Here is a 13,735-nt window from a genome sequence, read left to right as displayed (position 1 = left end):
TTCAGTTTATCCAGGTCCCATCTCCTTAAATTCCCACCTTTTTGCAGTTTCTTCAGTTTTAATCTACAGGTCATAACCAATAGATTGTGGTCAGAGTCCACATCTGCCCCTGGAAATGTCTTACAATTTAAAACCTGGTTCCTAAATCTCTGTCTTACCATTATATAATCTATCTGATACCTTTTAGTATCTCCAGGGTTCTTCCATGTATACAACCTTCTATCATGATTCTTAAACCAAGTGTTAGCTATGATTACGTTGTGCTCTGTGCAAAATTCTACCAGGCGACTTCCTCTTTCATTTCTTAGCCCCAATCCATATTCACCTACTACGTTTCCTTCTCTCCCTTTTCCTACACTCGAATTCCAGTCACCCATGACTATTAAATTTTCGTCTCCCTTCACTATCTGAATAATTTCTTTTATTTCATCATACATTTCTTCAATTTCTTCGTCATCTGCAGAGCTAGTTGGCATATAAACTTGTACTACTGTAGTAGGTGTGGGCTTCGTATCTATCTTGGCCACAATAATGCGTTCACTAAGCTGTTTGTAGTAGCTTACCCGCGTTCCTATTTTCCTATTCATTATTAAACCTGCTCCTGCATTACCCCTATTTGACTTTGTATTTATAATCCTGTAGTCACCTGACCAGAAGTCTTGTTCCTCCTGCCACCGAACTTCACTAATTCCCACTATATCTAACTTTAACCTATCCATTTCCCTTTTCAAATTTTCTAACCTACCTGCCCGATTAAGGGACCTGACATTCCACGCTCCGATCCGTAGAACGCCAGTTTTCTTTCTCCTGATAACGACATCCTCTTGAGTAGTCCCCGCTCGGAGATCCGAATGGGGGACTATTTTACCTCCGGAATATTTTACCCAAGAGGACGCAATCATCATTTAACCATACAGTAAAGCTGCATGACCTCGGGAAAAATTACGGCTGTAGTTTCCCCTTGCTTTCAGCCGTTCGCAGTACCAGCACAGCAAGGCCGTTTTGGTTATTGTTACAAGGCCAGATGATGTCAATCATCCAGACTGTTGCCCTTGCAACTACTGAAAAGGCTGCTGCCCCTCTTCAGGAACCACACGTTTGTCTGGCCTCTCAACAGATACCCCTCCGTTGTGGTTGCACCTACGGTACGGCCGACACCCCCGGGATAACAAGGCCGTCCAGCAGTGTTAGTGACGTCACACTAAGCGGCCCATAGCCGACGCAGCAGTCCACGGACACCTCCGTAAAGACGCGCCTGATGCTAGCGACCTTCTGTCCGTCATACAGAAAGGAGCGAACTATAATTCGAACCAAAGACCAAATTATATATATTCTTGTAAACAGCATAAAGGTTCATAACGAAATACCGATTACATATACGGGCAGGAATAGGTTCTAGAACTCCTCTGAAAAGTGTTTATCTTCAGTACCAGAATGAACATCAAATTGTCAGGTTTTCTAAATAGAAAAGCACTTTGTTAGTAACAGACAGCAATAATGAGACTTGCAGTTGGTGATTTCTACGTGGAAAAGCTGTAGAGCGATTGAAAATGGTAAGTAAAGAGCGCCTCAGACTTTTGCTCACATTCTTACATGTAATGCACTTGGTTGTTTTTCATTTCCTTACCTTTCATAACATTTTTAATATTGTTTCAAAAAGTGTATCTTCAATAGCAGAGTGAACTTCAAATTGTCAGGCTTTCCTTAAAGGAAAGAGCAGTCCCTTAGTATCACAGTGCAAGACAGAATCTTGTGTTCAGTGATGTCTATGTTGAAAGGAGAATATTTGATATTTATCTTTTGTTTCTATTCTTTATTACTGGGGACCATGAACATATGAGTAAATTCACAATAGTCATGTGTTTTATGAGATAAAGCGAACTCTTGTTACCTTATTGTAAACGAAAGTTGTGAGGGTTTTGCTATGTATGACAGTGTTTAAGATAATTTACTTTCAGTGTAATAGCTTGAAAATGTTAAGTCCTGCTGTCAGTTGGCATTTGTCACCACCTGTATGCGAGTTTTAAAGCTAAATAGTGTTCTGACAATTATAAAATATTGGCAAAGTTCCTCAATCGATTAAACTTATTCATGCCCGTATATGTAATCGGTATTTCGTTATGAACCTTTATGCTGTTTACAAGAATATAAATAATTTGGTCTTTGGTTCGAATTATGGTTCGCTCCTTTCTGTATGACGGACAGAAGATCGTTAGCATCAAGCGCGTCTGTACGGAGATGTCCGTGGACTGCTGCGTCGGCTATGGGCCGCTTAGTGTGACGTCACTAACACTGCTGGACGGCCTTGTTATCCCGGGGGTGTCGGTACGGCTATCTGTATCGCTGATGCACGCAAGCCTCCCCACCAACGGCAAGGTCCATGGTTCATGAGGGGGTCCTTCTGTTCAAGAATCCGAAATGCCTCGATTCTGAGCGCTAAAACTGCTTGTTACTCAACATAAGAAATGATTCAAATTCAACTGCTGGACCTAAGCTCAGCTCACAAACACTGTCAACAATTTACCTAATTAATTTTCTAAAGCTACTTATGTAATCCTTTTTTCCTCTAGTTGCTAAGGCGTGAAAATACATTTAAACAGAGTGTAAGCAACAATTATTTACAGCGTACCACAATGGCATACAGGAACTCGATACGAACAATTTGATATAGGAGACCTGTGATACATCAAGTCGGGAAACACAAATTGGCCTACTAAATGGTTAAATTAAAAATTTTAAAAATTACATAAAAACCTCTAAAAAGTAAAGAAAATAATATGTATTGCCCCTTTAAGTTTAATATAAATAGGAGTATTTTGAGCTAAGTGTTGTCACGTCGGGGAATCGCTAAGTAAACAAAAAAAGAAGAAAAAAAAGAGAAGTTAACAGCAGCTATCCTTTCTAGAATAGCGTGCTTTCATTACTGCTGGGTAAAAGCCTCTTCTGTTTGGCGTCATCTCTTCCTGTCCTGCGCGTCACGCACCCACACTTCAAAGTAGCTGGTGAAGCCATAGTTACTTATTGCAGAAAATATGAAAACAAACCTGTTTAGATTAGCCTAACATTGTTAAAGAATAGAGTTACGTACCTCTGTCTTTTATATCACATTTTTATATAATTACGTACGAACTTAGTTTCAGGCAATGATCTTTCTTACGAGGCCTATGTCCTGCAGTGGTTTGATGATAGTCTACTAACTCACCACAACGACACTCTCTGGTGCGAAAATTGTTACCATTTGACAGCTGGAACAACACTAGCGCTCCAAGCGGTGAGAAAGCAGCCATATGCTTTGTAAGAGTAATGTTTGTTTTTAATTATTTTCAATTTAATTAAGGGATAATTTTGACATTTTGGCGTTGCGTGCGTTAGTAAGTTACCAAGAGACTTGAATTATCGTGAAACACATGTAAAAACAACCGAATCACACTGATTCGATGACATAAGCTACAAATATTTCATGAAGAAATACTTCAGAATATGTCTATATCTGCAGCTTACTCCGCTGGAAGCTAGAGATTATAAACACGTATCACGCATAAGAAACACATATTTCTGTTATTATAATAGGGACGTTGACACTTTAAAAAAATTTTATAGCGTCCAACGATTCGCCCTTTCTCGTACTTCACTTGACTTTCTAATACAAGAATATTTTGTGAAAGTAATTACTTTTGCTTCAAAAACGAATGTGTTGAAGATTCAACTCGTTTGCGCTCAGATTTAGCAACAACTATGGAGTTGGGTTCTTATGAGTTGGGTAACAGTTTTCTTGCTTTCGGCGAACTGTTATCACGTCTGTGTGGTTCTCTCCTAAGCTACAGCTGTGGTGGCTTACTTGACATATTTAATAATTTACGAAATACATTCCCTATAGGTTGCCTACGCTCCACACTCACTGCTTTGGTTAAAAGTGTAGCGAACAAATGGCTCTGAGCACTATGGGACTTAACATCTGGGGTCATCAGTCCCCTAGAACTTAGAACCACTCAAACCTAACTAACCTAAGGACATCACACACATCCATGCCCGAGGCAGGATTCGAACCGGCCGGCTGTAGCGAACAAAACTCTGCTTTGTTGAGTAGACGTCTTTCTGCAACGGGTCAGGTCTTCTGGTGTTTACCAGCAATTTTTTTATTATTTAATGAAAACGACATTAGTCCGTAAATTTCTGTACTCTATAAGAGAATCGTAAATAAACTGCCCTGTAATGCACCGTTTCGTGTATCCCCGGATCCTTAGGAAACTAAATAATCACGGACGTGGTGCACTGTTTCAGTTACTGTCGGCTTTTATGGCACTACATACTCTCCTTATTGCAAAAATTATGTTGCAAATCAATGTAAACGATAGTACTCACACTCATCCGACATGGTATTCAGAAGTATCGCCTGCTGGCCTCCTGAGGCGCTGCTATCGCTATGCTTGACAAAAACGAGACCAACTGTGGCGACTGTTATGTTATACTGTGAACACTCGCTTCATTAAACCGCGAGAGGGAGTCGTGCTGTGCGTGGCGCGTCACCAAGTATGGCGACCCGAAGTGCAGTCGCATGAGGGCAGGCGTTGTTGACGGTTGCGCCTATACTGCGAATTTTTCGGAGTAAATGAATTAAGACTTACCTTCGACGATTTGATATTGTTGTTTTGATATTTACCTACGTTGCCTAGGTAGCTTACTTGTATTTAAATTTCATACTTTACCGTTGTTTGATATACACGGTGTTTCAAAAAGATTCACCCAATTTAAAAAAATAATTATTGTGTTATTTGAGATATGTGCATGAAACAACGTACTGTTGGAAAGAGCAGACTCTTGAGTTTTACCTGGTTCCCGCTAGGTACCAGCAGTGTGTGCTCACTTCAGTTCTAGAAAAACGGTGTCGGGACAACAGAAAGCGTTTTGTGTTCTACGTTTTGTGCAGTGCAGGTCAGTAATACCTGTTCAGCGTGACTTTTACACTAGATATGGTGTGGATCCTCCTACAGCACACAGCTCTAGACAATGGCACGGACAATTCCGAGAAACATGTTGTGTGTGTAAAGGCAAATCACACTGTTCGCGAATGTCTGACACAGACGTCGAACGCATCCGCCATAATTTCACAAGGAGTCCACAGAAATCCGTTTGCCACGCAGCTCGACAGTTCAGCATGCCACCGATGTCCATCTGGCGTGTGTTGTGTCGACGTTTACACATAAAACCATACAAAATTCAGCTACTACAAGCTCTTCGTGAACAACAATGTGTGGAGCTCTGTAATTTCGTCCTTTGCAAGATGGAGGATTACAGTTTTCTTCCACGCTTAGTGCTTAGTGACAAGGCAACATGCCATTTAAATGGACAGATGAACCGTCATAATGTGAGCATATGGGGTACAACGTGAGAGGGATTCTCTAAAATTTAATGTGTTTTGTACTATTTCATGGGAAAAGGTGTATGGTCGATTTTTCTTTGCCGAGAACACTGTTACAGGAAGCACATATCTCGATATGCTTGAGAACTTCCTTCTCTCGCGATTGGAGACTGATTCGAACGATAGCATTTACCGACAGGATGGGGCACCACCACATTGACATCTGGAAGTGTGGTAATTTTTAAATCAAAGGATTACTGACAATGGATCGGTCACACTAGACCAAATGATTCAGCCTTACATTACTAACCTCCAAGGTCACCGGACCTAACTGTACATGATTATTGCTTGCGGGGGTTTATACGACTATTTATGTGCCTCCTTTACCAACATTGAATGAACTGAGACATCGCATAACAGCAGCTGAGGAACCTGTAACTCAAGACATGCTCGCTGCAGTATGGGAACAGTTTGAATACCACATTGACATATGCCGTGCTCCTCAAGGGAGGCACGTTAAACATCTACGAAAAGGTATGAAAAAACTTTTTTAGTTTCCCATTCATCAAAAAACAAAATTCATTTCATATTTTATTAATTTCAGAAATACAGCCGTGCAAATGGGATGATTCTTTTTTATATTCCCTGTATTACGTTTTTATTTTATTTGCTTACAGGTCACTCGACGAGACGATGCTTGGATCAAAATATTACTGCTTATATTAAACTTAAAGGGGCAGCATATTTTACTTCTTAGAGCTTTTTTGTGTCGGGGTATTTTAAAATTTTGGTTAAAGTTTTATCTCACGCTTTTTAAACTTTATATTTTACTATTATAAGCGCTACGATCGACATGCTACCCCCACATGCCCACAAATAAATTCGGGACGAAACACGAAATTGCGACGAGAGATCTTTTTCACCTATGCGATTTACGTGTTTCTCTTTTTAATTCACACATATAATCATTGACTATGTTTTAGTATATATTTACCTACTTTAGGTAACGCAAGCAATAAGCAGAGGCGATAAATCTTAATCAAGTTGGAAGAAAGTGGACCGCCATTGCGCTCTCTTGCCATAGGCTGCCTGACTATTACGGCAAAATCATTTGATTTAGTACTGAATTGTAGACTCCGAAAAGAACTACAAAAAAGTCTGAGCATATGTTTATGTTCTGCAATTCAGTCACAGTCTCCCTTTTTCTGCTTTGTAGGTGTTGAAACGGGCAACTTCAAAAGACAAAAATCATACTTGTTGGTCAAAGTCCTGGATGACTTTTATTTACACCTGTTTGTGCTCTGCTGTCTACGTAACTTGATGTATCTCTTATGCATATATCAGGAGAGCGCATTGGCGGGAAACACTTTTATTGAATTTTGATGATGAAATTTAAACGGCTGAACAGACTTTCGTGGAACATAGCTAAGAATCATCCCAATTAACCCACCTTTCAAATAAAAAATCTGCATTAAAAGCAGACATTTCGTTTGGGAACTACGATGCCACAGACAAATACGCACCTTACACTTCCAACGTTTGCGTCGGAGGTTAGAAACAAACTAAGCTACATCGCATCCGCGGTGCGAAAGATTTTCAGTGTTCTCTCGATCTCTGCGCGAACTATTAGTCTCATAGGAAAAATGAACAAGAACATTTTTGTAGGAAATTTAATGTGGTTTAATTTTGTACTGGAATACGTTTTCGCTAGAGATCAGGGGAGTGCTTCAAGGAAAACGTACAAAAGTGACTTTCAAATGCACCCACATCGCACACTCATCCCCCCACGGTCAGAATATTTAGTATGTTGTTCATGGAACTTCTTCCTGCTACTGTAGAAAAATTTGCGACTATATGAACTATTTCCAATATTAAACTTTTTTGGTTTTTATTTTATGGGCTATTATACCACAGGCTTAACTGTGTACTACTAAACTGTAAAATTGGCATTTATGTAAATTGTACTTCCCAGTTTTGTGAATTTTAACAGCACCACTGTGGTTCTTTGTAAAAAAAATTATCTTTTACGACCTATATTTAGGTTATTTTAAATAAAAATTACCTTAAGGACACGACTAGTTTTACTGCGGGCATTGCAAACTTCAGAAAAATAAGCTTCCGCAAAAGCTCGTGAATCTCGCAGAACTGACATCTATCTAAACGGAAATATTCTGACCCTTTTATCAGTAGGCAGAGACGTCTCAGGGAATTCACCATGAGTTTTTCGCTTGTTCATGTATCCATTTTGCCATTCTGATTTTATGACTATTTTGGAGAATCGTACAATAACATCAGCATTTCCATTTCCGCATCAGAAGCAGGTTCTGAACTAAGAGAGATGAGTTCAGACATTTCTCCAAAGGAATGCTACTGCCTGCCAAAGCGCGGCCGTACTGCATTGCATAGTTTTTCCTACGCTGCGCTGCCTAACCCTGCGTCGGCTGCGTCCCAGTGTGCACCTGGTATAACATACACTACCTGATCAAAAGTATCCGAACACCTATTGTAGCCCAGACAACGAAGACCAAAAAATGTCGACTAGAGGAAAAAATTCGTGCAATCGCAAATTTTTTTACAGTGGTAGGAGGGACTGTCATGAACAACATACTGAAAATCCTGGCCGATGGGGTGTGAGCGCGGGGATAGGGATTGGGGAGAGGGCTTTAAGGGTCACTTTTTTACGTTTTTTCCCGAATAACTTGAAAACCACAGGTTCTAGCGAAAATGATCCTCAGTACAAAATTAAACATCATTAAATTTCCTGTAAAATGGTCCTATTAATTCTTTCTATAGGACCAATAGTTTCCGCGGTGCAGGGGACGAAAAATCGTAGAAGATTAAAAATATTGTTTTAACGGTATAAAATTTTTGTTTATCCTTAATGGAAGTAGGTTAAAAATAAATATTAAATGTGTGCAGTACGTCTAAGTACTGTAGAGCTATATTAATTAATAAATTGTGTTCCGGGGGTGTAACAGGGTGAGGGAAATGGTGAGGGAGTAAAAGGAGGAGAGGGTGGAAGAGCGAGGGAAGGTAGGTCGCTTGGTTGTGTCAATGGGCGTCCCTCCTTCAGAAGTCTGGAAACTGAAGACTGAGCAGGTTATTTCCCACGCTATCTACTCCACTACGTCACAAGGAGAAACTACAGGGTGTTTCAGAAAGTTATACCAAACCACACGTTTCCTTATGAATCACTAACGATACAGTGCGCCGCCATACCCGGCGGGTGTTCATTTCCTACAAAATGCATTAACGTTACGTGGAATACATATATGCGTTACTGATGAAACTAACACAAGAAATGCATATGGACACAGCCTACGTAAATCTCAACACAATGTTCTACACTGCTAGAGGGGAAGTTCATTTTCAGTCATCCTATATCTACATCTACGTCTGCATACATGCTCCACAAGCCACAATACAGTGCATGGTGGAGGGTATCACGTACCACTACTAGTCACTCCCTTTCCTATTCCAGTCGATAATAGCAAGGTAAAAATGACTATTTATGAGCCTCAGCACGAGCCCTACTTTCGCTCATCTTCTCTTCAAGGTCCTTACGCGAAGTGTGCTTTGACGGTAGTAGAATCGATTTGCTGTGGCCCTCAAATGCCGGTTCTCTAAATTTCCACGATAGTGCCACGCTAAAAGAGCGTCGTCTTCCCTCCCGTGATTCCCGTTTGACTTCACGAAGCATATCCGTGTATTTGCGTGCTGATCGAACCTGCCGGTAACAAATCTTGCAACACGTCTCTGAATTGCTTTGATGTCTTCCGTTAATCCAACCTGGTGGGCATTCCAAACACTGGAACAGTTCTCGCCTTTATAGATGAGCTACGCTTTACCAAAACTCTCAAATAAAACGAAGATGAGCATTCACGCTCCCTACTACCAACCTGACGTGTTCATTCCATTTCGTACTGTTCTGGCGTAACCAAAAACGTCAGAACGAAGAGGCGAAACTAATGACCAGAGAAGGCAGTGAAGAAACGGCGGCCAATGGTGCGCGGAATCGGAACGCGCCACCTGCTAGCCTCGGTCGCACAAGATCGGCCCGAGTCTGCAACGTGATTAGTACCACGCTGACAGTATCAAGTCTTTCCTTGGACTCTGTGTATAGCCAGAACAGTTCCGTTTTCACGTCGCCTCTCGCTAACGACATTTGCTGTAGTAAAGCAATGTCAATTTGCTTTTCTAGAAATAAAACTACTAATGTTATTTGCTGGAAATTGTTGCATTCCGAGAACGCTGCATCCCGTAGGCACCCTATTAGCAACGAGCGGGCAAGTCACCACACGTACCACGTTGCAACATTACGTCTAGATATTTAATCGACGTGACTGTTCCAAGCAACACATTACTAACGTTGCAGGATTGTTTTTCTAACTGATCTGGATTAACTTGCATTTTTCTACGTTTAGAGCATGCTGCCACTCATTATACCAACTAGAAATTTTGCCTAAATCACCTTGTATTCTCCTACAATCACTCAACAACTACATCTTACCGTACACCACAGCGTCACCAGCAAACAGCCGTAAATTGCTGTTCACCCTGTCCGTCAGATCATTTATATTTAGAGAATAACAACGGTCCTGCCTCCACTTCCCTGGGGCACTGCTGGCAACACCCTTTGTCTCTGAACAGCTGTCGCCGTCGAGGACAAAATACTGGAGCTACGAGGTGGTAACCAAAAAAACGGAATTATTTTTAGAAAGCTATATATTTTCTCCGGCCGCTGTGGCCTAGCGGTTCTAGGCGCTTCAGTCCGGAACCGCGCTACTGCTACAGTCGCAGGTTCGAATCCTGCCTCGAGCAGTTTGGTTAGTTAGTTTTAAGTACTTCTAAGTTCTAGGGGACTCATGACCACAGACGTTAAGTCCCATAGAGCTCAGAGCCATTTGAAGCATTTCATTTTTTCAACTTGCTTACAAAACAACATTACCCCTTCAAAATACACTCCATTAGAACTAATACATTTGTCCCACCGGTGCATCCTCTATTCGAAACATTTTTTGTAGACATCTATAGAAATGGCTGACAGCTCTTCCTTTTTTTTTCTTGACTTCTTCATTACTGTCAAATCGGTGTCCTTTCATGCCCTTTTTCATGCATGGAAATAAGAAAAAGTCGCAAGGAGCCAGGTTAGGTGCGTAAGGTTCGTGGGGTAGAGGAACCGTGCTATACTCAGCCAAAAACTGTCTAACATAGATGGCTGTGTGTGCAGGTGCGTTGTCGTGGTGGAAGAACCAGTCTCCTGCCTGCCACAAATCGGGTCTTTTTTGACGAACACTGTTGCGCAGTCTTCTTAAAACTTCCAAATAAAAGATTTGATTGACGGTCTGACCTGCGGCAACAAACTTTGAATGAATTACGCCCTTGGCATAAAAAAGGCATATCAGCATTGTTTTGATGTTCGATTTGACTTGACGACATTTTTTTGGACGGAGTGACGATGACGTCTTCCATTGGTTTGACTGTTGCTTTGTTTCTCGGTCGTAACCGTAGCACCATGACTCGTCACCAATAATGTGATCTTTGGCAGAAAATCTGCATCAGTTTCAAGCTGTTGTTTCAAGCCGGCCGGAATGGCCGAGCGGTTCCTGGTCCCGGCGGAGGTTCGAGTCCTCCCTCGGGCGTGGGTGTGTGTGTTTGTCCGTAGGATAATTTAGGTTAAGTAGTGTGTAAGCTTAGGGACTGATGACCTTAGCAGTTAAAGCTGGCACGGTAGCTCAGCGTGTTCCGTCAGAGGGTTAGCTGCCCTCTGCAATAAAGAAACTGAGTTAATGGATCAACGACGAACTGAAACGGGTGTCTTGCGATGTCCGCCCCGAGCAGTTGCAACGAACGAAAACGAACAAAATGAGATTTTTAAAAAAGCGTTTCTAAGCGCTACACTCTGGAACCACGCGACCGCTACGGTCGCAGGTTCGAATCCTGCCTCGGGCATGGATGTGTGTGATGTCCTTAGGTTAGTTAGGTTTAATCAGTTCTAAGTTCTAGGTGATTGATGACGTCAGAAGTTAAGTCCCATAGTGCTCAGAGCCATTTGAACCATTTTTTGTCGTTTCAAAGCATGACGTGTTTCAACTCGACGTTCCTGTTGATTGTCAGTCAGAACCAGAGGAGCAAACGTGGCAGCAATCCTTTTCATTCCCAAATCTTCTGTTAAAATTACCTGAACCGAGCTCCAAGATAGCCCACCAATCTCTGACAGCTGATCAATTGTCTGTCGACGGTCTGTGAGCACAAGCTCTCCGATTCTGGTGGTTGATGGACGTCCACAACGAGGTTTGTGATTAATCGACACGTCACCATTCTTAAATCGAGAAAACCATTCGTACACTTGAGTTTCCCAAAACATCATCTTGGTAAGCTGTTTTCAACATTAAAACAGTTTCAACAGCACTTTTACCGAGCAGAAAACAAAATTTCACAGCTGCACGTTGTTGACTTAAACTTGCTATCATAAAAAACGAAACAAGAACAAAACAGCGCTAGCAAAAACAATCACTGAAAATGAACACAAGAAGCCAGGTCGACAACACAGATGGCATTGAACTGGCAATGAGTTGCACTTTAGACGGCTAGCGGTAGAAATGTGTACTACACAAGCTCCCCCCTCGGCAATGTTATTCTGTTTTCTTTTATTTTTATTTTTCGTACTCTCTAGTATAGCGTTCTTCCGGTTAAGACGACTTCCCCCACTACAAGCGCTGCTTGCTTTTCAGTTTACCGACAGCTCGTAGCTCTCCAGCATTTCATGTCGAGTTCTCTTATGAGAGCATACAAAACAACTTCACCGAGTTCGTGTATATATAGTGCAGTTTTTTTCTGTTTACTGAGTGTGTACTTATTTGTTGTTGTTAAATGAGCTGTCATGCAAGAAAGGACTGCAGCTCGAGCTGTCAGCTGTCTACCACACTGAAGAGTCTGCCTCAAACGTAAAATGATGCCAATATGTATTCGTCAATGTTGATTTTATTGTCTCCACTGTCACTCTGTGGAACACTTTTCATAGCCTGAGGGGTATCAAATGCATCACCCCAGCCTCCGATCTCTCAACATCTCAAAGGACCTAGAGGCTTGAACTGTCTCTCTCTCTCTGGAACAGAAGGTCACGTAGGTGTTACAGAACATCAGACATTTCAACACAAGCCAAACAATGCATTACATCATATAATAAACTGAAACTAACTCTATTATACAAATAAGTGCTCAAAGATGCTATTTGGTCCATTCAAATAAGAGAACTGGACAAGGAATACCGGTACTGGAGAGGTATAGCCTGCCAGCTAAATGAAAAGCGTTAGCGCTCGTGCTGGAGGAAGTCGTCTTTTCCGACAGAGCATACAGCTACAGTACAAGATGACGAAGATCAGTTTCCCCTCAAGCAATGTAGAACACTGTGCAGAGATTCATGTTGTAAATTCTGTTGATATGTGTTTCTTGCGCTAGTGTTATTAGTAATTCCTGTCTGCTTTCCATGCAGTGTTAGCGTACTTACTGCAAAGTAAGCTCCCCCCCCCCCCCCCCCCATCCTCGACGGACCGTCCGCGCACGGCGTCGCCAGTGATTCATAAGGCGCTCGAGGATCGGTATAACCTGTGAAACACCCTGCAAGTTGCTTCTTGGGTCGTGATGGGTTAAAATCAGCTGATCGTTCTTGTTCGCAGAGGTGCCTGAACACAATCGGGCTACCTACCTTCCCTCGCACTTTTACTTCGCAGATTCCCCCCCCCCCCCCCCCCCCGTTCCCTTACACCCTGTTAAACCCATGGAACACATTTAATTCTTTCAGACGGCTCTACTGCGGATAGATTTGGTACACACATGTAACAATAAACATTAACTTTATACTACTAAAACAATATATTTAATAATCTGTGAGTTCTCCATCCCCTGCAATACCGGAACTATCAACTCTAGAGAAAAAATTAGCAGCAATTTTTTTGCAGGAAATTTAATGTAGTTTTATTTTGTACTGGGAAATATTTTCGATAGAAGCCGCGGTTTTCGAGTTATTCAAAAGGAACGTAAAAAAGTGACTTTTTAAACGTTCCCCCCTCCCGCACCTGTTGTTCATGGTATTGTACAAAAATTTGCGACTACACGAATTTTTCCCATAATTTTCCTTCGCTGACAGGACTATTCGTGGATATTAATACGGGAACTGTAGAATCGTACAGCTAACGCCTATGACTCGACTACCCTTCAGACAACCGTGTAGCAGAAGTGGCATGCATTCCTCGCCTGCTCGCCACATTAGAGTCCATCAATCACAAGGAAATAATCCAACGCAAATACGAGAACTATCGGAAAGTGAGGAACGACGGATCGCGAAATGGAAACCGCAGTGAAAATCAAAACAAT

Source organism: Schistocerca nitens, chromosome 6 (genome assembly GCF_023898315.1).
Source record: "Schistocerca nitens isolate TAMUIC-IGC-003100 chromosome 6, iqSchNite1.1, whole genome shotgun sequence".
Classification (NCBI taxonomy): Eukaryota; Metazoa; Arthropoda; class Insecta; order Orthoptera; family Acrididae; genus Schistocerca; species Schistocerca nitens.
This window is presented reverse-complemented; position numbering follows the sequence as displayed.